This window comes from Lepus europaeus, chromosome 5 (assembly GCF_033115175.1).
Source record: "Lepus europaeus isolate LE1 chromosome 5, mLepTim1.pri, whole genome shotgun sequence".
Lineage (NCBI taxonomy): Eukaryota > Metazoa > Chordata > Mammalia > Lagomorpha > Leporidae > Lepus > Lepus europaeus.
In genome coordinates, this window is record NC_084831.1 from 132,731,518 (window position 1) to 132,756,067 (window position 24,550).

The 24,550-nt window shown below is 41.8% G+C and overlaps 1 protein-coding gene across 5 annotated transcripts in view; it reads left to right on the plus strand.

The window, feature by feature from the left end:
* Window positions 1-24,550, plus strand: part of POU2F1 (POU class 2 homeobox 1) — a 182,637-nt gene that overhangs the window by 14,274 nt on the left and 143,813 nt on the right. The window contains exon 1 of one of the 5 annotated variants that reach the window (XM_062192683.1): window positions 19,780-19,802. The exons of the other annotated variants lie outside the window; for them this stretch is intronic. The gene's annotated coding sequence lies outside the window, so the exon portion shown is untranslated. Of the gene's footprint in view, window positions 1-19,779; window positions 19,803-24,550 lie in introns of those variants that run through there. 5 annotated transcript variants of the gene reach the window in all.

Genomic DNA, 24,550 nt, shown 5'->3' on the forward strand with positions numbered 1-24,550 from the left:
ATGATCCCTCAAATTTTAAAAAATTTTTCCTTGAGATGCAATTGAATAAACTTTGTTTTTTCAATTATTAGTTTCATTTTGTTGTTCCTCTAAAATCCTAAGATAGTTTATAGACTCATAAATTATAGCAAGAAATGCAAAAGAAATATATAAGCTAATTTAGGAAAATTTAATATTTACTTCCCATGGGGCACAAATAGTGCTTCTCTGTACTTCTGAATTGATGATGTGCAAAGGGAAACCTGATCAGTGTATGTCCTTAAAATGTGAAGGCAAATAGACTTATTTTTTTTTTAAAGATTTATTTATTTATTTGAAAGGCAGAATTACAGAGAGGCAAAGGCAGAGAGAGAAGAGAAGAATATCTTCCACCTGCTGGTTTACTCCCCAGATGGTCACAACTGCCGGAGCTGGGCCAGTCCGAAGCCAGGAGCTTCCTCCGTCCATCTTCTAGAGAGGTGGCAGAGGTCCAGGTTCTTGAGCCATCACCTGCTGCCCCACAGGCTGTACATTAGCAGGCGGGCGGACTGGAAGCAGAGCTGTAACTCAAACCCAGGTACTCTGATATGGCGTGTGAGTGTCCTACAGGGCTTAACTGTGGCACTACCATGTACCCTTCCCCCTTTCATTTTGAAAAGATAAAACATGGAAACAACCTAAATGGAATTAATATATATGGTGAGAGTAATACAATTTTAAAAAAAATCTTAAGAAAACAATGATACTAACTACCTTAACTGCATATCTTACTGTGTGCCAGAGCTGTGCTAAGTACTCTTCAGTCTTCACAGCAATCTATGATAGGTGCTTTTATTATTCCTGTTTTGTAGATGAGGAAACAGGTTTAGAGATCTGAAAGAACCTAAGTGATAGAACCAGCATGTAAACGCTGAGCTCTGATTTTCATGGTTCACATTTAAAGCAATTCCATGTAAAGCCTCCCCTAATGAGAAGGAGGAGGGAGCCCAAATCTAAAAATGTATTTAGTAAAGAGTGAGAGATTAAGTAAAAGGTGAAATCCTTGGACTCTCCTCTTTTCTTGTAGAGTCCTGGCTCTACTTCTGATTCTAGCTTCTCCTGATATATAAGCTAGGAGGCAACAGGTGATAGCTCATGTAGTTGGCTCCTTGCCATCCATGTGGGAGGACTGGGTTGAGTTCTAGCTTCCTGGCTTGAACCAGGGCCAACACAGGTATGTGGTCATTTGGAGAGAGAACCAACAGATGGGAAATATCGGTCCATCCATCTGTCTCTCTCTTTATCTCTCTGCTTTCAAATAAAAGAAAATAAATTTTTTTTGACAGGCAGAGTGGACAGTGATTTAAAAAATTGGGGTGGGGGGTGTGCAAGAAGTGGGAACAGTTGAGTCCACTGAGAATTTTAATTCCCTGTGAGAAGTGCTGTGATGGATGCAAGTCCAGTGTGCTATGGGAGAATAGGAAAGGTTCACTTGACCCAGTTGTTTTGGGGGGGGGGGGGGAGGGAGAGGCAGAATCGGGAAGACATACTGTTTTTGAATGTAATAGAAGCTCTTGGAAACTCCCTGCTTCTGCTATGCACATTTAATTCCCTCTCAAACCATTGAGATCTGGGTTCCAAAGAGTTGTGCCTTCTTTCTTTTTATTTTTCTAATAGTGCTCCAGGATTGGGGTTTTGTTGGGTCGTGCAGTGTAAGAACAAGGAATCGAGGCTGGTGCTGTGGCACAGTGGGTTAATGCCCTGGCCTGAAGTGCCGGTGCCGGTTTGAGACCTGGCTGCTCCACTTTCAATCCAGCTCTCTGCTATGGCCTGGGAAAGCAGTGCAAGATGGCTCAAGTTCTTGGGCCCCTGCACCCCCATGGGAGACCCGGAAGAAGTTCCTGGCTTCAGATGGGCAAAGCTCCGGCCATTGCGGCCAATTGGGGAGTGAACTATCGGATGGAAGACCTCTCTCTCTTTGCCTCTCCTCTGTCTGTGTAACTCTGACTTTCAAATAAAAATAAATAAATCTTAAAAAAAAAAAAGAGTAAGGAATCGAGGGAGTGCACAGTATTGATAAGAAAGTCATCTGTGGAGCCTCTGTTCTCGGTGGAATTGAGAGTGAATTGATAGGTCTGGGGAAAATGGAAGAGCAGGAGGTCTGGAGGAGCTGGATAACAGATCTCTCCTGGGAGCAAGGGCATGAGAGACGCAGGAGGGCTGAGGTTGCTTTGGGAGAGTTTAAAGCTTTAGAGTAGGCACACTTCTAAATGAAGATTCAGGATCTGGCTGTTGGTGTGCATGGCTGCGGTCAATGTCGTTGTGGTGGAGGATGCTGACCCGCCTAGAAGGAGGATGGGCTTTTTGTGCTTTGGAGCTCTCTGATGAGCCCTGGAAGGACGAAAGCACAATTTGCAAGGTGCTCCTGGCCATTTTCTTTGCCCCCCCACTTGCTGTTTTGTGATAGATACTCATTTTATTTACAGAGGTTATTTTTATTTTTGCAGTTGACATTTTATACTTATATAGAATAATGCAAACACTTGAAGGAAAAGGAACATTATCTGTATGATGAAAGTTGTTCATGTGTCATCCTCACTTAAAACCTTATGTTAGCGGTATTTTTTTTTGGCAGGCAGAGTTAGTGAGAGAGATAGAGAGAAAGGTCTTCCTTCCGTTGGTTCACCCCCCAAGTGGCCGCTACGACGGGCGCGTTGTAGACAGCGCACTGCTCCGATCCGAAGCCAGGAGCTTCCTCCTGGTCTCCCATGCGGGTGCAGGGCCCAAGGACTTGGGCCATCCTCCACTGCACTCCCAGGCCACAGCGGAGAGCTGGACTGGAAGAGGAGCAACCAGGATAGAACCGGCGCCCCAACCGGGACTAGAACCCGGGGTGCTGGCGCTGCAGACAGAGGATTAGCCTAGTGAGCTATGGCGCCGGCCAATGTTAGCAGTATTTTGATCTTTTCTGTCATTGCGGGTGATCTGTTCTGGCATTTCCTTTCCACAAAGCAAATAAAAGAAAAGGATATGAGGTAAAGAGCAAATGTATGGCTACTTCTCTGTAGTTCAAGGCATTAGCACTCTGCTGGTAGTGTTTGGGAATTTACCATGGGTGAAGTAGAGAGCAAGCAATAATTATGGTTGGAAATACTATTTTTTATTTATTGTTTTAACTGCGTAGTTAGTATATTATAGGTACTGTAGTTAGTATATTATAGGTACTTCTTAGAATTTAATTAATGGTGTTTCAGTTTTCAGTAAGAATGGGAAATGATGCTTTATAGTATTTTTTTTAAAGATTTATTTATTTATTTGAAAGTCAGAGTTACACAGAGAGAGAGAGAGGTCTTCTGTCCATTGGTTCACTCCCCAAATGGCCGCAACGGCTGGAGCTGCTCTGATCCGAAGCCAGGAGTCAGGAGCCTCTTCTGGGTTTCTCACGCGGGTGCAGGACTTGGGCCATCCTCCACTGCTTTTCCAGGCCATAGCAGAGAGCTGAATAGGAAGTGGAGCAGCTGGGTCTTGAACCAGCACCCATATGGGATGCCAGTGCTTCAGGCCAGGGTGTTAACCCGCTGCACCACAGCACCGCTCCAGCATTTTTATTCTTTAGGATATCGCCACAGGAATATGAGGCAAGAAATGTGATCTTGTGTTTTGAGACAATTCTTTTATTGTTAACATTGTCCTAAGAGTGCGCATGACCACTGATGGATACAAATAACAAAGAGTAAGTAGTACAGTCTGTTAGTTTTCTATTAACTTTGGGATAGCTAACGTTTTGATAGACTCTGGAAGCCTTTTCTTATCAACAGAGTGGATCAAACTAACTCTAAAATTTGTAATCTAGTAATCTGTTAAACACAGGAAATCTAAGGTCCCAGAATACCTTAAACACTTCACTTTTCTGGTATACTAGGTCATTATTTTTAAATATATATATATATATCTTGGTAGGAGGCCAGTGTTGTGGCGCAGCCAGTTAAGCTGTTACCTATGACACTAGCATCACATATGGGCACTGGTTCAAGTCGCATCATCTCCATTTCCTATCCAGCTCCCTGATAATGTGCCTGGGAGAGCAGTAGAAGATAGCCCAAGTGCCTGGGTCTCTATACCACGTGAGAGACTTAGATGGAGTTCCAGGCTCCTGGCTTTGGCCTGGCTGATTCCTGGCCATTGCAGCCATTAAGGGAGTGAACCAGCAGATCCAAGAGCCTCTGTCTTTCTCTCCCTCTCTCTGTAACTCTGCCTTTTGAATAAATAAATAAAATCTTAAATAAAAGGGATTTTGCTAACACCTTGTTTTCTGTTTTAAGTTATTGTGTTTCTTCAAATTTTGTTACCTTTTCCCTGATTATGTTCTCTTCAGGAGATACTAAAATTCAATACACATACATGCATACTTTAATTTATTTTGTTTCATTTTTGAAAGTAAATTCATTATATTTTAGTAATTTCTGAATTGTGTTCCTCAAGAGATCAGTAGATAAAGATATAAACAATAACAGTTTCAGATAAGAAAATCTCATGAAGTTTTTTAAATTTAGTGGGTTTTTTTTGTTTTGTTTTGTTTTTTTGACAGGCAGAGTTAGAGAGAGAGGTCTTCCTTTTTCCGTTGGTTCACCCCCCAAGTGGTTGCTATGGCTGGCGCGCTGCTCCGATCCGAAGCCAGGAGCCAGGTGCCTCCTCCTGGTCTCCCATGCGGGTGCAGGGCCCAAGGACCTGGGCCATCCTCCACTGCACTCCCGGGCCACAGCAGAGAGCTGGCCTGAAGAGGAGCAGCCAGGACAGAATCCAGTGCCCCAACCAGGACTAAAACCCGGGGCACCGGCACCGTAGGTGGAGGATAAGTCAAGTGAGCCACAGCGAAGGCCTAAACTTAGTTTTAAAGTTAATTTTTTAAAATATATATGCATTTGAAAGGCAGAAGGAAAGAGAGAGTAAAACCTTCCATCTGCTGGTTCATCCCCCAGGTGCCGTCAATAGCCTGAACTAGGCCAGGCCCAAACAGGAAACCAAGAAAACCATCCAGGTCTCCCAGATGAGTGGCAGAGACCCAGGTACATAGACCATCATCCACTGCCTTCCTAGAAATGTTTGCAGGGGGCAGGATTGGAAGCAGAGCAGCTGGGACTGGAGACTTAAACCAGCACTCTAATATGGGATGCTGGTGTCAAAGTGGCGACTGAACCCACTGTGCGGCCCCTGAAATTTTAAGCTAAGTCATACCTTAGCAAATGAGGTCCAATATTTATTTAAAAATTTGTGTATTTATTTTGCTGAGTGTGGAGAGAGATATGCTTACCAACTGTGAAATAGTTTCAAACAACTGTGAGATAGTTTCAAAATGTTAATGGGAATTTAGAAATTTTGATTCTCTTTCACAATCTATATATTAAGTACTAGGAAGACAACATTTTTGTATTAAAGGATTATACTTGGAACTTCTGATCTGACATCCTGAGCTTGTTGGTCTGATACTACTAAGTTTTGCACAGTGAGTGAAAGTACTATCATTTTTGTCATACTGTGAGTTCCATGATGGGTTTTGTAAAATAATTAAATTCTCTGTTTTTTCTGTTTCATCGTTATTTCTTGAGTCTTTAATGTGTTTCTCTTGAGATCTGTTTCTCCGTGTTTTGGGGTCTGGCAGTTTTCTTCATGCCTTACCTAATATCTTTTAACTACATCCCTTTAGAAACTTCTCCAAATGAAGGCCATCCTACATGACAGTAGCATTATCTGAGTGGACCTCTGTAGGGAGCCTATGTGTATTTAGAACCAACAGTCTAGGTTTCATGTCTTTTGTCTTTGGAAAAGAGAAGAACATGTGTTTCAGGTTGGGTGAAGACTGTGATACACCTATGGAATAGCAGTCACTACTAAGACTTGTTGAAGGATTAAGGTATGTTCTCAAAGTGCTATCCAGATTCTGAGTCCTGTGTGGTTTCCTACGTTGAAGAGCTCAGCAGGAATCACAGCTGTTGTAAAAAGACCTCAGTTCCCCTAAGTCTTTTTTTTTTTTAAGATTTATTTATTTATTTACCTGAGAGGTAGAGTTTGACAGTGAGAGGGAGAGACAGAAAGATCTTCCATCTGTTGGTTCATTTCCCATATGGCCGTGATGGCCAGAGCTGAGCTTATCTGGAGCCAGGAGCTTCTTCTAGGTCTCCCATGTGGGTGCAGGAGCCTAAGCACTTGGGCCATCTTCTACTGCTTTCTCAGGCCACAAAAGAGAGCTGGATGGGAAGTGGAGCAGCTTGGACTTGAACTGGTGCCCATATGGGATGCTTGCCCCACAAGCAGAGGATTAACCTACTATGCCACAGCCCTGGACCCTAAATCTGTTTTTAATACTAATTTTTTCTTGTTGTGAAGGGGAGCCAGTACCGTATTCAACTCCATTGTTCATCATTTGAAGGCACAAACCAAATTATTATCTACATTCTAAATAACTATATAGTCATAGCTTGGGTTATATTTGGTTTTTTTTTACTTTTTTGCAAATTTGCAAACCCAAGAATGTTCATAACTGAGCCACAAGTGACAAAACAAATCAAAGTGGTTCTAGTTGTTAGAAAAGCTTTTAAAAACTCTTTTAAATGTAACTGAGTTTGATAGTTTCTTGCTCATAGCATGGCTGAGTTAACATGGATGACTTGTATATGGTTTTCCATCTGAAGTGTGATGACACTAGGGAAAAAAAATTATCCCTTTCCAATGGCATTTCTTATAGTTGCACACCAAAGACCGTGTGGCCTGGCATTTTGCCATGAGCTTTGAGTATTGACTGATTTATATGTGCAGTTAATTCAAGTTCACTTATTCTGATTGGGCCTTTGGGCTTTTAAAAAATGGCTTTGTTTTACTGCAATTGAGTGTTTGTACCAATGCATATTTTAAAATGGTATGGCCCAAGAGCACATTTTGATAAATTTGGTAATGAGGTTTTTGTGAAACTTGGACAAGCTTGATTATCAAGAAACAAGTTCATTTAGGAGGACAAACAAATTTCACTTAAAAGAAGAGCTTACAGTTCTTACTTGTAATGGTTTGAATTATTGTGTTTTTTATCTTCTCAGCCCAAAAATTTGTACACGAAGGTCAGAAACAAATTGTTGGCTTCTGTGAATTTTGTAATGGTTCACTAATACTAACTCCTTGTAGAACAAGGTGTCATTTTTTCCACTATTGTGTTTCATCCTTTGTTTTTCTGTCCTCACCGCCCCCCCCCCCCCAAACTTGGAACTATAGTTAGTTAAGAATTTATTTTGAAGAAATAAAGTTCACCTCAGGTGTTTTTTTTTTTTTTTTTTTTTTCTTTTTAACTTGGTGCCAGGCTTGCCTGTTACGATGGGTAAAATAATAGAAAAATGTTGGCTGAGGGAAAGTTTTTGTGTCTTTGCCTTTTTTTTTTTTTTTTTTTTAAGTTACTCCTTGTATTTCTGGTGCAACTAGAAAAACAGGCAAATTTAGACTGTGGCTGCATCTTGGAAATTTTGTCAGTTTGGTTGTTGACCAAATAAGAATGGCATCTCTTCTGGTTCAGTTGGGTTCTGGCCTACACAGTTTGAGGCTCCTGTGTGATAGTGAATTCATTTTCTTCAGAAGTACTTTTTTTATTTTTTATTTTTATTTGACAGGTAGAGTTATAGACAGAGAGAGAGAGACAGACAGAGAAAGGTCTTCCTTCCGTTGGTTTACTCCCCTAATGGCCGTGACGGCGCTGCGCCGATCTGAAGCCAGGAGCCAGGTGCTTTCCTTCCGGTCTCCCATGTGGGTGCAGGGACCCAAGCACTTGGGCCATCCTCCACTGCCTTCCCGGGCCACAGCAGAGAGCTGGACTGGAAGAGGAGCAACCAGGACTAGTACCCGGCTCCCCAACCGGGACTAGAACCTGGTGTGCTGGCGCCGCAGGTGGAGGATTAGCCAAGTGAGCCATAGTGCACCAAACGTACTTTGTTTTTAAATCCTGTTCACACAGTAGTCAGTTGTTGAAGAGGGAAATTTTTGATAATGCTCTTTCAGAAATTTTTTATCAAATGAGAATATTAATCTGATTAATGGTTATGATGGAATAAGAGATCATTTGGCAGCCCCAGTTCTGTTTGATGTCAGTTTGAGCAACGTGACTTACTTGCTGTAGTTGTGGTGTATTTGTTTCTCCATTCCCTGAGAGCAGCCACTGTGCCTTCTGTTCACCTTTCAGTTACATCTAAACCTGGGCCTGGCCCTAATGGTGGTTAAAAACTATTCAGTTCAATGTAGAGGTAAGGGTGACTCTGTTTCTAGGTGTATTGCCTACATTTAATTCATACCATTGTTGTGCTTCACATATATGTTTCTTGCCACATAGAAACTTTGTGCAGAAGCCAATGCTTTATTAATTGTTGAAAAAGTAATAGATGGTGTGGATAGTGTGACACAACAGCTTAAGCTGCTACTTTGTGACACCTGCGTCCCATATGATAGTGCCAGTTTGAATCTTGGCTGTTCTGCTTCCCATGGCTTCCATGTGGGAGACTTGGAGACTCGGAATTCCTGGCTCCTGGCTTCATCCTCGCCTAGCCCTGGCTACTGGCAGCCATTTGGGAAGTGAGCCAGCAGATGGAAAAATCTGTTTGTCTCTCCCTCTCCCTCTGTCATCCTGACTTTAAATAAGTACTTCTTAAAACATAAAAAATAAAAAACAAAAAACAAAGTAGCAGATGCCATTCAGAGTGTGACTTATCACCATAGTATACTTTGAAAAAAATAAAAAACATGTATCATCTGGTTTAAGCAACTGGACATCTAAGATAATGTGCAGTTCTTGATTATCAGAGAAAATGGTGATTCTGGTAGTCTTTTTTTTTTTTTTTTCAACAAATTAAGCAAATTTTTAGAACAAATTAGGTATCCCACCCTTCTGATGGCTCTTTTGTTTTATCATGAGCAAGCCAGACAGGGTGTAAAAGATGGCAAATCAGGTCTTTTGATGGGTTTTGTCTTTGCCTTGTAACTGAATGTCAAGCTGATAAGATTTTTCTTCCCCAAAATTGTGCTTAAAAACCCCAGTACCACCAGCCCCTTTGGGTTTTGCCTCTCTTGGAGCCCCCGGGCTCCATGCCACTCTGGCTGGAGGTCTCTGACTCTAATAAATCAAACTTTTAAATCTAAAAAAAAGAGAAAGATTTATTTATTTGAAAGACAGTTAACAGAGAGAGAGAGATCTTCCATCTGCTGGTTCACTCGCCAGATGGCTGCAACAACCTGGGATGGGCAAGGCGCAAGCTGGGAACCAGGAGCTTGATCCGGGTCTCCCACTTGGGTGCAAGGACCTAAGCACTTGAGCCATCCTCTACTGCCTTCCCAGGCAAGTTAGCAGGGAGCTGGATAGGAAGTAGAGTGGTCGGGACTCAAAACTGGTGCCCATATAGGATGCCAGTGTTGCAGTTGGCAGCCTAACTCACTGTGCTACAATGCTGGCCCTCTCGTAGTTTCTTTAGCTGTTTCTACCTCTGTCCTCTCACCCAAAATCTAAAAAAATTATCTAATTGGAATGCACAGAAAATAGTATGTTACGGTTCTTTTTCTTCTGTTGGGTGGTTTTTGACACTGTAATTCTCTCACAGGTTTGTAAGACTTACTATTCGTTTGTGTGATTGCTTATTCCATAGGAGTTATTATTTTCCTATTGCTTATTTGAAGTGTTGGGTATGTTCAGTGGAATTGTTTTCCTTAGCCAGATTGTCATCTATGTGTTTTTTACCTAGAGAGGTATAAATAGGTAAAATAAATCAACTTGAAGCTTTTTCTTGGTATACATGCCTGGACCCTAATCTAGGAGGTTCTGGCTTAGTGTGTTTGGTATGGTGTGAATTCAGATATCTGTATTTTTGTAGTTTTTCAGGTGATTCTAGAGTGAGGGAATTGTGTAAATAGGCAAGCACACTGAAGTGTTAGAGGTGCTGTGAGAGGTAATTGTATGATAGTCCCCTCTTGTCCATGGGACATATGTTCCAAGACCTCCAGTGAATGCCTGAAGCTTCAGAAAGCACAAAACCTTATATATGCAGTCACCCCTCTGAGTCTGTGGGGGATTGGTTCTAGGACCCCAAAGGATACCACAATCCGTGGGAGTCCAAGATCCTTGCATGAAATGATGTAATAATTTCATATAACTTACCCATATTTTCCTGTTTCCTTTCAGTCATCTATAGGTTACATATATCACCTTATACAATGTTAAAACTATAGGAATAGTTGTTATCTGTATTGTTTAGGAAATAGTGACCCAAAAAAAAAGGGTCTACGTGTTCAGTATAGATGAAATTTTTAAATTTTCCAAATATTTTTGGTCCAAAGTGGGTTGATTCTGCTGATATGAAAGTCATGGATGCAGAGGGTTGATTGTATGTTTCCTAACACATAACTTCTTGTGATGAAGTTTAATTTATAACTTAGGTAAAGTAAAATATTAAGAATAACCAATAATAAAAAAGAGCAATTGTAGCAATCTATGTAGTAAAATTATACGAATATGTTGTATTTCTCCCAAAATATCTTAAGGTACTATAGATTTTTAGCAATCACAGCATATAATTTTTTTTTTTCTTTCCTTTCTAAGTTGAAAACTTTCACCTTTTCAAAAAAATTTTTCCCCATCTACTTGAAAGGCAAAACAATCAAAAAAGAGAGCAAGCAAGCATGCTCTTTCATTTGCTGGTTCAGTCCCCAAATATCCACAACTAGGGCTGGGCCAGGCCAAAGCTAGGAGCCCCGAACTTATCTGGGTCTCTTAATGAGTGTCAGGGACCCAGGTACTTGGACCATCACCTGCTATCTCTCAGAATGCATTAGCACAAAGCTGGATTGAAAGTGGAGGTACCAGAGCTTGAACCAGCACTCTGATAAGGAATGCTGGTGTCCCCAGCAGCAGTTTAACCCATAGTGCTACAATGCCCGTTCCTTACCTTTTTAGTTAAAAGACATACACATGGCTTTTCTTTGGCTTATCTGAATTGCCAGCATCACCACTCTTGGCTTGGTGCCATTTATTCAGTAAAATAAAGGTTACTTGAACACAAGCAATGGATACTACTGCAGTTGGTCTGGTAACCGAGGTATGTGGCTACTAAGAGATTAACGGGCAGGTAGCATATACAATGTAGACACATTGCACAAAAGGGTGTTTCACATCTGGGACAGGATAGAGCAGATGGCTTGAGATTTCATCATGCTACTCAAGATAGTGTATAACTTAAAACTCCTTAATTGTTTATTTTTGAAATTTTTCCATTTAATAATTTGGGGCTGTGGTTGACTTTAGGTAGCTGAAATTAGGGAAGGCACAACTGCAGATAAGGAGGAACACCTGTATTGATATAGTGGATGAATTGCAAGTAGTAGCAATGAGAAAGAGATCGTTTTGGGGACCACCATGGAAAGGTTTCATAAGAGCAGAAACACGTTAGCTGGATCTTGTTCTCCAACGTGTTTAAGAGTAGAGAGAAACCCCTGAAATCCAGAGTAGCACAAGTAAATTCCAACGTGAAAAGTAATGTGGACAAAAGGATAGAGGTGTGAAATAGTTGCTGCTTCTGGAAATTGCAAGTAGTTGGCATGATTAAACCACAAGGAGAGATAGAAATAAGATGGGTTTTATGCTGTAGAAAGCTAGGAGATGTTCTAGAATATAGAAGGAGGAGACTAAGAGTAGGCTTGAACTTTAGAATGGTCACAGATGATAGTACAGAACAGGAACAGGATGGTATGAGACTGGAGGCAGTGTGATGGATTAGAAGACAGTCACAGTCATCAAGGGGTACAGAGGCTGAACTAAATTAATTACATTTGGGAAGGAAGAAGATTGGAAAAATATAGCTGGGGGAGTTGAGGTCTTTGGTACCTGATGACTGATTGGATTTAGGAGATGAGGAAGAAAAAGTAATTTCTTATTCCTATGAAAAATTTGATTGATATGCCAGACATCACGGTGAAGGTTTTAAAGAAATGATTTCATTTTAGAAGAAAATAATGGGGACTAGAAATATAACCAATGGGAAAGGGAAATTGAGATAGGGGACTGTGCAGAGAGGTTTGCTTTGGATGTAGAGAACATTTGTGTATTTGTTTGAAGCAGTTCACGCCTCACTTTTAGTCCATGCCTAATGAGTGTGGTGTTGTGTTCCCCCAGTCATGTTGGTGGTCAGGATGTGCACATTATTCAAATGAAGTCAGTCTCAGCATTTGCTTTTGTTTGAGCTACAGAGGAGAAAACATCCTTATTGTACTTAGATCTAGAGCAAGAGTAGCTACAGTTATCTGACCAGCAGGTGAAGCCAGAGTATAAAGTCCAAATAAGAAGAGAAAGAAGCTGAGGGGTGGGGTAGGTGTTAGCAGTCAGGTCCCAAGACATTGTTTGAGTGTCTGAAATGAGCTCTGGTTTACTTCTGGCTGTTCCAGTTACTTCAGCCAAGAAATTCTGCACCCCCTGCCCCCAGCCTCGTTTTTAAAAGTTTGTATTGGTTTTCTGCCCTTTGAAATTGATAGAGTCCTAACTGAAAATGAAATGGGACTGTTGATGTGGTTGTTTAGTCAGGAGAGCAGATAGCGGCAATAGCATGAATTGTTAGATGAAGCCCTAGTGAGGATGTTAACACCAAGTAACCCTGATTCAAGCTGAGAACAGCCGAGGCTAAATGACTTGCTCAACGTCACGCCTCTGGTGAGTGACAGCTGAGTCCAGAATTAGACCTCAAACTTCAGCCCTACTGTGTAATCTCCTTTATCCCAACAGAAAAGTTAAGACATTATGGTCTTTGGATAAGCTGCACATGGATAAAGAAAGGGAAAAGGAAAATGTATGTCTCCATCCGATGTTTTGGTTGGTGAGTTTGGAAAACTGGGAGAGCAGTACAATTGACTTACCTGCTGTGAAGAGCCCGAGTGAAAACCTATTGATATATTAGGGTTTTGGGTGCACTGGTTACAGCTACACAATCTGTGTTTTCACACAGTCATACTTTGAGTTGCTTCAGGGAGAGAGATGCTTAGAAAGCAATGAAGTCCTGTCTGAATGTGGCAGTCTCTCTTCACCGCCTGGATGTGCTTGTGGAAAATGTCTCCCTAGGACCTTTAATTTTGTTCCCAAATTTATAACTGAGCCACTACTTGATGCTATCTATTGCTCGGTGTACTTGCGGTGATAAGATTGTTATTAAGTTGGGTAGGTGAGCTGTAGGCTGTGTCCTGCAGGGAACCATTTATTGTTTCATACAAGAATAGGAGTGCTGAGGAATCATGTCCCATTTTGAGCATCAAATGGTCTTTCATAAAATCTGACAATGGTCCTGCTCTTTCTTTGATTTAAGCTGAAAAAAATAACAAATGCCCATGAATATGAAAAAAAAAAAACTTAAAAGCAACTTCTTTTAATGTGTTGACTGTATTTTATTTGTTCTATGAAAAATAAAAATGAGAAAGAGCACTACGATAACATTATCTAAACCTGTGTCCAAATGATTAGACATTTTGGCCTAATGGCAGTTACTGCAATTCTTTCTCCTGGAAAAATAATCCTCCTTTTATGTCCTAACATCAATTTTTATTTGAAAATGTTGGAAATACACAGGGCTGAGGTTATGTAGTTGCTTCAAATCTAAAGAAATCTGAAAAGTGAGGTAAATGCTGCATTAAAACACTATGTGAGGCCGCTGTTGCGGCTCACTAGGCTAATCCTCCGCCTGTGGCACCGGCACACCGGGTTCTAGTCCTGGTCAGGGCGCCGGATTCTGTCCCCGTTGCCCCTCTTCCAGGCCAGCTCTCTGCTGTGGCCAGGGAGTGCAGTGGAGGATGGCCCAAGTGCTTGGGCCCTGCACCCCATGGGAGACCGGAAGGAAAGCACCTGGCTCCTGGCTTCGGATCAGCGCGGTGCACTGGCCGCAGCACGTCGGCCATTGGAGGGTAAAACAACGGCAAAAGGAAAACCTTTCTCTCTGTCTCTCTCTCTCTCTCACTGTCCACTCTGCCTGTCAAAAAAAAAAAAAAAAAAAAAAAAAAAACCACTATGTGAGGCAGAAGAGATTTGGAGACAATGGAGAACAGACTCTAAATAATACTTTGTAGGAAATATTGAGGGATCTATGTAGACAAAACTTTGGCAACTAGTGTTAATAAATATGGCTGACGTTAATTGAACCCTGATGATTTGCCAGGCACTGTACTTAACTGTGTTATTTTATTTAACACTCAAGAGTCTTAGGAGGTAGATAATGTTTTCAACCTTCATTCTACAAAGAGGAATCTTGAGAATTAGAAAAATAACTTGTCAAGATTCCAAAGCTAAGCTGTGTCAGGGCTGAGATCTGAACATAAGCAAGCTGATTCTCAGGCCACTCTGACACCCAGTATGCTGCAGTGTAGCTTGCCTCTGGTTGTGCTGTGATTCCAGAAAGGATCACAGGTAAAATGTTAACTTTGTTTTTTATTTCTCATAGCTTGGGAGCTTCTCCATCATTTTGTGGAGGTGACTTAAGGGTACAAGAATCGGCAACTTCCTATTTCGTATTTCTTCCACTTGTGAATGTGCCACACTTATGTGATTCTTGGGAACTTTTTTGACAAGTAGGTGTTACCTAACATGATCCTTATCTCCTTCACAGCACTTACTACAAATTGCAAAAATTTTTAAACTTCTCTGCCCCTTTCCTTTTTTCCAGTACATACCTAATGGTCAGGTGTTTCTGTGTCTGTCTGTCTCTCTCTCTCTCTCTCTGTCTCACACACACACACACACACACAGACACATACACACTTCAAAAACTTTGTGGAAAAATGGAACTGAAAGATAAGTCTTAGGGCTGACACTGTGGCATAGCTGGTAAAGCTGTTGCCTGCAGTGCCGGCATCCCATATAGGCGCTGGTTCGAGTCCTGGCTGCTCCACTTCCTATCCAGCTCCTGCTATGGCCTGGGAAGGCAGTGGAGGATGGCCAAAGTCCTTGGGCACCTGAAGCCACGTGGAGCGCAGAGGAAGTTCCTGGTCCTGCCTTGGGATTGGCACATCCCTGACCATTGCAGTCATTTGGGCAGTGAACCAGCAGATGGTAGACTGACTGACTCTCTCTCTCTGCCTCTGCCTCTCTATAACTCTGCCTTTCAGATAGATAGATAAATCTTAGAAATAAAAAAAGAAAGATTAAGTCTATTTTGGTGCAAAATTGAAATTCATGCATAGGGGCCAGTCCTGTGGCATAGTAGGTTAAGCCTTTGCCTGCAGCGCCAGCATCCCATATGGGCTCCTGTTTGAATCCTGGCTGCTCCACTTCCAATTCAGCTCCCTGTTGATGGCCTGGGAAAGCAGTGGAAGATGGCCCAAGTGCTTGAGTCCCTGCACCTACTTGGGAGACTCAGAGGAAATTCCTGGCTCCTAGCTTCAGATCAGCCCAGCTCCAGCTCCAGCAGTTGTGGCCAACTTGCAGTGAACTAGTGGATGGAAGACCTCTCTCTCTCTCTTTCTCTTCCTCTCTCTCTGACTCTGCCTCAAATAAATAAATAAATAAATCTTAAAAAACAAAAGAAATATATGCATCATTTTTTGTAATATGCATTTTTATGAACTTTTTGAAGATCCTTCATGCTGAGGTTTAGAGATTAGTTTGGATGTTCAATATGCCCCAAGGCTCATGTGTTAAATGCCTGGTCCATAAGGTTGATAACCACTGGGAAGTGGTTGAACTTTTAGGAGGTGGGACCCAGTGGGAGATCTTCAGGTAATTGGGTTGTGCTCTTAGAAGATAGTTCTCATGAGAGAAGGTTGTTATAAAACCTCAAGTTGAGGGACCCATGTTGTGGCATAGCAAGTTAGACTGCTGCTTGTGATGCCAATCCAGCTCCTTGCTAATGTAAGTGGGAAAGCCACCTATCCGGGAGACCCAGATTGAGCTCCAGTTCTGTGGCTATTTGGGGAGTGAACCAGTGGATGGAATATTTCCCTCTCTCTGTCTCTCCCTTTGTCTGTCACTCTGCCTTTGAAAGAGAGAGGGAGGGAGAAGAGAGAAAGAGAAAGAATTCTTTAAAAGAAAAACACGTTGTTCCAGACTGTTTTCTCTGCCTTTTGGCTTGCTGTGCAGATGCTTGCATTCTGCAAATGCTCTGCCACTGCCATCTGCCACCCTCATCAGAACCAGAATAAACGTCTTTCCTTCATAAGGAGCTTATCTCAAGCACTGCATTGTAGCAACAAAAAGCAGCCTAATACACTCATATGCATGGAGTTCAAATTGTTTTGCACTAAAAGCCAGTTCCATGAACTTTTAATTCCATTTTCTATGAACGTTTTAAAGAACCTCTGTAATATACACATACACACATCTTCATATATGACCCATAATGTAACTACACAGGAGGACCTCTGCCAGCTGTTGATCAGAGGCTGGCACAGCTTTAGAGGCCAGAAAGGACATGCTTCAGGCTCGGGAGGCCAAGGGGCGAAATCAAGGATATTCTGTAGATGCTTCCATAATAGGAGAGAAAGCAAATTCCCATACACTTTCAATTGGTCAAATTCAAACTATAATAATAATTGAGTAACATGTTTGTAAATGCAAGTCGACTGTTGAGAAGAGTAGAATTTTGGGAGGAATAACATTTGATTAATTTGGGGTTCAGATCCTTGCCATCAAATCTGTTGCAAATGTTCTTCTGTAAAACTCTTTGTGGACCTTACAAAAACAGGTGTCGGGGTGCCAGATTTTGCCTGCAGGCCGGGCTGTCCTTTGCCAGCCCCATCTAGTTTAATCTCTGCTGTGCTGCTTGCTGTCTTTTGCATAGAGGTTCTCGGTCCTGGTTGCACAGTGGAGTCATTTGGGGAACTGTAAATTAGAATTTCTGCCAGCCATTGTTCTCAATGCTGAGGAAACCATGGCAAGCACAGTCCATGCTGTTGAGTGCCAAGTAGAAAAATAAAGCAAGGAAGGGGAAATGGGTAGAGAGTGTGGGGAGAGCGGCAGCTTCTGTGTGGAGGCTAGGGACGGCCTCAGTGCGAAGCTTGAAGCCCCTGCGTGCCTTTCCTTGATGGCATTCTCTTCCCCCCAGGCTGAGGGAACCACCACTCCTCATCCGTGTGTGTAATACCTCACTGAACGGTGCATCCTCAAACATTGTGTGTACAATAAACGGCAGGAATTTTTGTGCAGCTTTTCACGCTCAATGTTATTTGTCAGATTTAACCGTATTAATTTGTATAGCTTTAGTTTATTCATGCGTGAATTATCTATTTCTTTGTAACAAACTGAAAACTTACTGATTTAAAATACCAGCAGGGCACTATTGCTCATAAGACTGTGAGTCAGTCAGTGAGGTGATTTTACTCTCTGTGCTGGACTTATTTATCTGCGATCAGCTGCTGGTTTGGCTGTAGTTTGAGTAGGCTGACATTTCAGTGAGGCAGCTTGTTTTCTAATTCCTGTGATCTTTTTCACCTGGAATCTGGGTAGGGTTGTAAGGGAATGGGTGGAAGTGTGCAAGGCCTTTTAGAGACTTAGGCTAGGAATTGGCTAAATATTGTTTTTACTGCATTCCAGTGCAGTGTCATCCCAAATTTGAGGGAGTCAACTCTATTTTTTTTTTTTTTTTTGTAAATATTGGATTTGGGATCAGGAAACAGTGTCTATAGGATTTTTTTTTAAAGAGGTATTTATTTATTTTGAAAATCAGAGTTACAGAGAAAGGAAGAGACAGAGATCTTTCATCTACTGCTTCACTCCCGCACATGGTTGCAACAGCCAGGCCTGGGCCTGGTCGAAGCCAGGAGCTGGGAGCTTCACCCGGGTCTCCTACTAGGGTGGCAGGGGCCTAAGCACCTGGGCCATCCTCCACTGCTTTTCAGGGCACATTAGCTGAGAGCTAGAACGGAAGTGGAGCATCAGTGGTGGCATGCATATACAGAAGAAAACAACTGCAGCTATTTTATTTTTTTTTATTTTTTTATTTTTTTATTTTTTTTATTTTTTTTGACAGGCAGAGTGGACAGAGAGACAGAGACAGAGAGAAAGGTCCTCCTTTTGCCGTTGGTTCACCCTCCAATGGCCGCCGCGGTAGCGCGCTGCGGCCGGCGCACCGCGCTGATCCGATGGCAGGAGCCAGGTGTTTATCCTGGTCTCCCATGGGGTGCAGGGCCCAAGGGCTTGGGCCATCCTCCACTGCACTCCCTGGCCACAGCAGAGAGCTGGCCTGGAAGAGGGGCAACCGGGACAGGATCGGTGCCCCGACCGGGACTAGAACCCGGTGTGCCGGCGCCGCTAGGCGGAGGATTAGCCTATTGAGCCGCGGCGCCGGCTACTGCAGCTATTTTAACAATTTATGGTTCATTTTCATGACTGTGTTATTTTATTTAAAGAATATGCCACAGTTGGTTTACTCATTCTTTGTTTGATAAACATTTTGACTTTCCAGTTCTTGGCACTGACAAGTAATGCTACAATGAGTAATCTTGTATGCATTTCCTTGTTCACATGTGAAAGTTTCATTAAGGGATGTTATGTGCACTGTAAGAAAGAGAGTATATGCGTAAGATGTGAATACAAATCCAAAATCCTGGAAGTGAATTATTGCACGGTAGGGTATGCATGTCTTTCGCTTTACTAGATATTTCTGGACTCTATTAATTTACATATCTTTGCTGAGATACTCTAATTTTTTTTTTTTTTTTAAGATTTTATTTGTTTGAGAGGCAGAGTTATAGACTTTGAGAGGGAGAGACAGAGAGAGGTCTTCCTTCCATTGGTTCACTCCCCAAATGGCCGTAATGGCCAGAGCTTCGCCGATCCGAAGCCAGGAGCCAGGTGTTTCTTTCCGGTCTCCCACATGGGTGCAGGGGCCCAACGACTTGGGCCATCTTGTACTGCTTTCCCAGGCCACAGCAGAGAGCTGGATTGGAAGAGGAACAGCCAAGATTAGAACTGGCTCCCATATGGGAAGCTGGCACTGCAGGTGGAGGATTAACCTACTGTGCCATGCCGTTGGCCCGAGATACTTTAATTTTTGCCAGTCCCAATGGACATGAAGTGGTAGCTCTTGGGGGTTTAAAAATTTGCATTTTCTTTATTATTGACAGTATTTTTGCCTATACTTATTTGACGTTTTGTTTCTTCTGTGAATTACTAATTAATGTGTTTTGCATACTTAAAATTGAATGAATTATTTTATCTTTCATTGATTTGTAGGAATTTTTAAAATTCTAGCCTTTTTGGGCTATTTATGTTCTAATATCTTTTTTTAATGAAGTGATCACAAGTGTGTAGGCTACTTTTGAATTCTGTTTTTTTTTTTTTTTTTTTTTTTTTTTGACAGGCAGAGTTAGAATGTGAGAGAGAGAGAGACAGAGAGAAAGGTCTTCCTTCCATTGGTTCACCCCGCAAATGATTGCTATGGCTGGCACGCTGCGCCGATCCGAAACCAGGAGCCAGGTGCTTCCTCCTGCTCTCCCATGTGGGCGCAAGGCCCAAGCACTTGGGCCATCCTCCACTGCCTTCCCGGGCCACAGCAGAGAGCTGGATTGGAAGAGGAGCAACCGGGACAGAATCCAGAGCCCTAACTGAGACTAGAACCCGGAGTGCCAGTGCCGCAGGCAAAGGATTAGCCTATTGAGCCGCTGTCTGGTCTGTTTTTTTTTTTTCCCCCTTTAAGGAATTATTTATTTATTTGCAAGGCAGAGATACAGAGAAAGAAGGTCTCCAAATGGCTGCAACAGCCAGGGCTGGACCAGATTGAAGCCAGGAACCTGGAGCTTCTTTCAAGTCTCCCACACGAGTGCAGGGGTCCAAGGACTTGAGCCATCTTCCATTGCTTTCCCAGGTACATTAGCAGGAAACTTCATTGAAAGTGGAACAACCAGGACTTTAACCAGTGACCATATAAGATGCGGCAGGCCAAGGCATAACCTTCTATGCCACATTGCTGGCTCCCTAATCTTTTTCTATTCTGTTCTTTTACAACCCCCTCTTTTATGGTTTGTACCTTTTGTGTCTTATCAGATAATCTTTTTTTTTTTTTTAGATTTGTTTGTTTATTTGAAAGTCAGAGTTGAGAGAGAGAGAGAAAGAGAGAGGTCTTCCATCTGCTGGTTCACTCCCCAATTGGCCACAACGGCCAGAGCTGGGCCGATCCGAAGCCAGCAGCCAGCAGCTTCCTCCAGGTCTTCCCATGTGGATGCAGGAGCCCAAGGACTTGAGCCATCTTCTGCTTTCCCAGGCCACAGCAGAGAGCTGGATCTGAAGTGGAGTAGCTGGGTCTCAAACCGGTGCCCATATGGGATGCTGGCACTGCACATGGCAGCTTTACCCACTATGCCACAGCACCAGCCCCAGAGATACCTTTTTCTTCCTCATATTTAAATTCTCTTATGTTTTCTAAAAGTTTTAGAGTTTGCTTTTTCACATTTTGATTGTTCATCTACCTGAAATTGATTTTTATGGATGATGTGAGGTGGGGTCCCAATTTCCCCTAAGTATGTGGATTTCCAATTATCTTTTTTCCTTTTTCCTTGACATTCCTGCATGCCATCTTGGTCCTATGTTTAGTTTCCATCATTTCTATTTTTCCTTTAATGCTAATTCCATACATAGGAATATTTCTAGTTTTCACTTTTGAAGCTGACTGTTTTTGTTTACTTCTGTATTATTGCCTAAGTAGTCCTTGACTGAATTAGTATCCATAACTACTTGGGATGATATTAGTAGGTAGCAGGGTTTTGGATAGTTACTGAATGCTAGATTATTGTGCTTAGTGTTTGAATGCATTAATTCTTATCCTCACAACAGAACTCTGAGTTGACTGTCTTTGTTTTCTTTTAGAGATGAGTAAATCGAAGCCTGGAGGAAAGGTGCTTAACTGGGATTGTGAACTCATGCATGCTAGTTCAGGGTCGCAACTTTAAACCACTCTGCTGTGCTGTTTTTCCTCTCAGTCAGTTTATAACTGACTTTCTTGCCTTGAAACATGAGCAGAAAGAACAGTTCCCAGCCAACCATAACCTACCTGAAATATGTCCTATCACCAATGTTTAAGGAGTTAATTATTAGAATGAGTCAGACAGGGGCTAAAAGGACTCACTGCAGTTTGCTTTTGGAATTGAATTGGGCTTCCTAAAATGGCCGTCTTTGAGACTGTTGTTCACCTCCCACCCACTGACATTGTTTGTGAGGAAAATGTAGAAAATGATTTTGTGGTTTTTGAAAATGATTGTCTTGTTTTTGGATTTCTAGATTTTTTTCATGTGTGCATTGTTATAGAACTGTTCAAATGCAGAGAGTGGGGCCCATGGACGTGAATACAGGTTTGAGATGTGGTACTTGGCATGGGCTGTTATTGGTTTTTTAAAGTAAGGTGGACTGGAGATGACTGTTGGAGCAACCTGGGGAACACACTATTGAGGATAATCTTGCCTCTTCTTGCCATCTAGCTAGGCTTCTCATAAGCATTCTTCCTTGATGCTGGCCAACTTTGATCTCCCCAATCTGGATTCTCTTGGTACAGTTCTGAAATTTGTACTCAGTTTAGAGTTTGATTATGTTTGTTAGCACTTTCACCATTTTGCTGATTGCTTTGGAAAATTGTCTACTGTTACTAAGAATACTGGAAGCTTCTTAGGACAGGGATTGTGTTTTACCCTTATTTTTTATCACCTCTGCTGCCTCTTAGCACAGTAACTAACTACATTATAGATGCTCAATATATGCTCCTGTCTTTTAATTTGACTCAGTGTGAAAGACCTGAGTGATAAGAGTAAATTTCATATTTTACTTAAAACTTATGAGTTTTTATTAAAAACCAAGTTATTTAAATACCTGCTTTGTTCAAAGAATTGCAAGAAACAAAAGATGAATCAGAATCGGTTCCTTCCTTCAAAGGGATTAAGTTCTTGGAACAGTTTATAAATTATAAATATTGTTGTTTTATGTACATATTTACCATCTTAGTTTTGTAAAGGGAGGAGGATAGAAATTATTTATAATATTATAGTTGGGGGGAATCAAACATGTAAGAAAAAAGTTATTCAAGATAGACTGTGAGTTACAAAACCCAGGGTGTCAAGGGGAGAGGAAGAAATAACTTTGCACCTTTAGGTGGGCTGGAGAAAGATACTGCCAGTGGCAGTAACATATAAAATGGACCTTGAATAAGGAAGTTGGAATTTTGGCAGGAGGATTAGGAGTAGAGGGTGGGATTGCATTTCTGAAAAAAGGAACAATATGAAGCAAGATCTGGTAGAAGCAGAAAAGCTGGCTGTGTTTGGAGCAACAGTAACTCAGTTTGGCTAAAATATTGGGGAGTACAAGTAAATAAGTTGGAGCAGGTTTGAGTAGGGTCTTAAATAGCAGGCTAAGGTGTTTGGATTTAATTCAGTAGACAGTGGGGAGCCACTGGAATTTTTTGAGTAAGATGATCTGAGTCATACTTTTGGAAGATTAATCTGGTAACATTGTCAGTAATGAATGAATGAGAAAATGAAAGTATTTTCCATTGTTGGATTTTTTTTTTTTGTTTTCTCCACAAACAAAGCTAAAAAAAAAGTAGCTTAGTATCGATATCACGTAACACTAAGAACCTTCATTAAGGAATATATAATATATATTTGTGTTCTGTCCAATTAATCTTGAAAACTGAGTGAGGCCCCTATTTACCTGTTGTCTTTTAATTTAAATTTTTGCATTCAGACTCTTTATTGAGTTAGATGCCATAAATAGATTAATCTTCAAAAAAAAGCATGGGACCAATTTTGTTTTTACTTTTTTTTTTTTTTTAAAGAAAAAAGTTTATTTGTTTGAAAGGCAGAGTTACAGAGAGGCAGAGAAAGAGAGAGAGGTCTTCCATCCTTCCATCCACTGGTTCACTCCCCAGATGGCTGCAACTGCTGGAACTCCGAAGCCAGGAGGTGTCCCACGTAGGTGCAGGGACCAAGGGCTTGAGCCATCTTCTGCTTTTCTAGGCCATAGCAGAGAGCTGGATCAGAAGTTGAGCAGCCAGGACTCAAACTGTCACCCATATGGGAAACTGGCACTGCAGGCAGCAGCTTCTATGCCACAGCGCCTGCCCCGTCTTTTTTTTTTTTTTAATTTATTTATTTGAAAGGCAGAGTTGCAGAGAGAGGGGCAAGACAAAGAAGAAATCTTTCTGCTGATTTGCTCCCCAAATGGCTGCATTGGCCAGGGCTTGGTCAGGCCGAAGCTGAGAGCCAGGAGCTTCTTTGGGATACTTGGGCCATCCTCTGCTTCTTTGCCAGGTGCATTAGCAGAGAGTTGGGTCAGAAGTGGAGCAGCTGGGACTCCAACTGGCACCCAAGTGGGATGCCAGCGTCACAGGCGGCAGCCTTACCCACTATGCCACAATGCCTGATTTGGTATTACACTATTCAAAAAGCCTTCAGCACTCTCCGTGTGGCTCCTGAATATGGTCCAGATTTCATAATCCAGTAGTCAAGGTCCCCCCCTTATCTCCTTTCACTCCCTGACTGCTTCAGACACACTGTTCTTACCCCTCCTTGTGATTTCCTACTTCTTTATCTTGTGTACTCTGGTTCTTGTGGCCTTCATATCATTTTAAGATTCAAAGAGGAAATGTATGTGAAGGGCCTGAGACCTTCAGGGACTTTCAGGTCCTGTCTGGCAGAGCTGAGATGAAAGCTCCATCATTTGTTCAACAAGTATTATTTGTTCTTGGTTAGTTGCCAGGTATTATGCCAAATCCTGATGATGATAAGTCAAACAGAGGTGGTCCCAGCTCTTTATGACATACAGTCTAGAGAGAAACATTAAACGTTAGGTATAAATAAACCAATTTATAATTAGAAATTGGGGTGGATCCTATCAAGGAAAAGTTCCTTGGGATGCTTTCAGAGAATATAATAGGGAAAGGGAGTGAAGTTAATTTAGAATGGCATGTTAGGAAAGTGAAGGAAGGAGAGAATTTTAAGCTAAGAACTGAAATATGAGATCTTGTAGGCAAGGCAGAGTGAGAAGGACATTCCAGGCAGAGAGAAGAGTATGAACTAAGGCCCCCAAGTGGAAAAGAATCTGTTGTGTTACATTACTTGATAGGTCAATGTGGCCAGATTACTGAGTGGTAAGATGAATCTAGAGAGTTAAGCAGGGACTAGATCATAGAGAACCCTTGGGACCAAACTGGGTTTTGCATTTTATATAAAGTGCCTTGGGAAGACACTGGCAACTAAAGGGCTTTTGAATTGGAAGAGTTACACAATCCAGTTTGTGTTTTAAAAAATCACCATGATGAATATTATATCCAAAATTCAACCACTAACCAGTGCTACTACTCCCACCCAGGTGTAACTCTCATGAACTAATTATTTAGTCTCTGCTTCTACCTTTGCACCCCTACAGCTTATTTTCCACACAGTTACCAGTGTTTTCCTTTAAAATGTTAATTTGCAAGTGGTTCTCTGCTCCAGATCTAGTGATTTTCCTGGTTCTTGTCTCTGATTGTAAGAAAGAATTCAAGGATGAGATGTAGGTAAAGGTAGCAGAGGAACAAGTTTTACTTGCATGTGAAACAAAAGTAAACACTTAAGGGGGCACAGACATGCT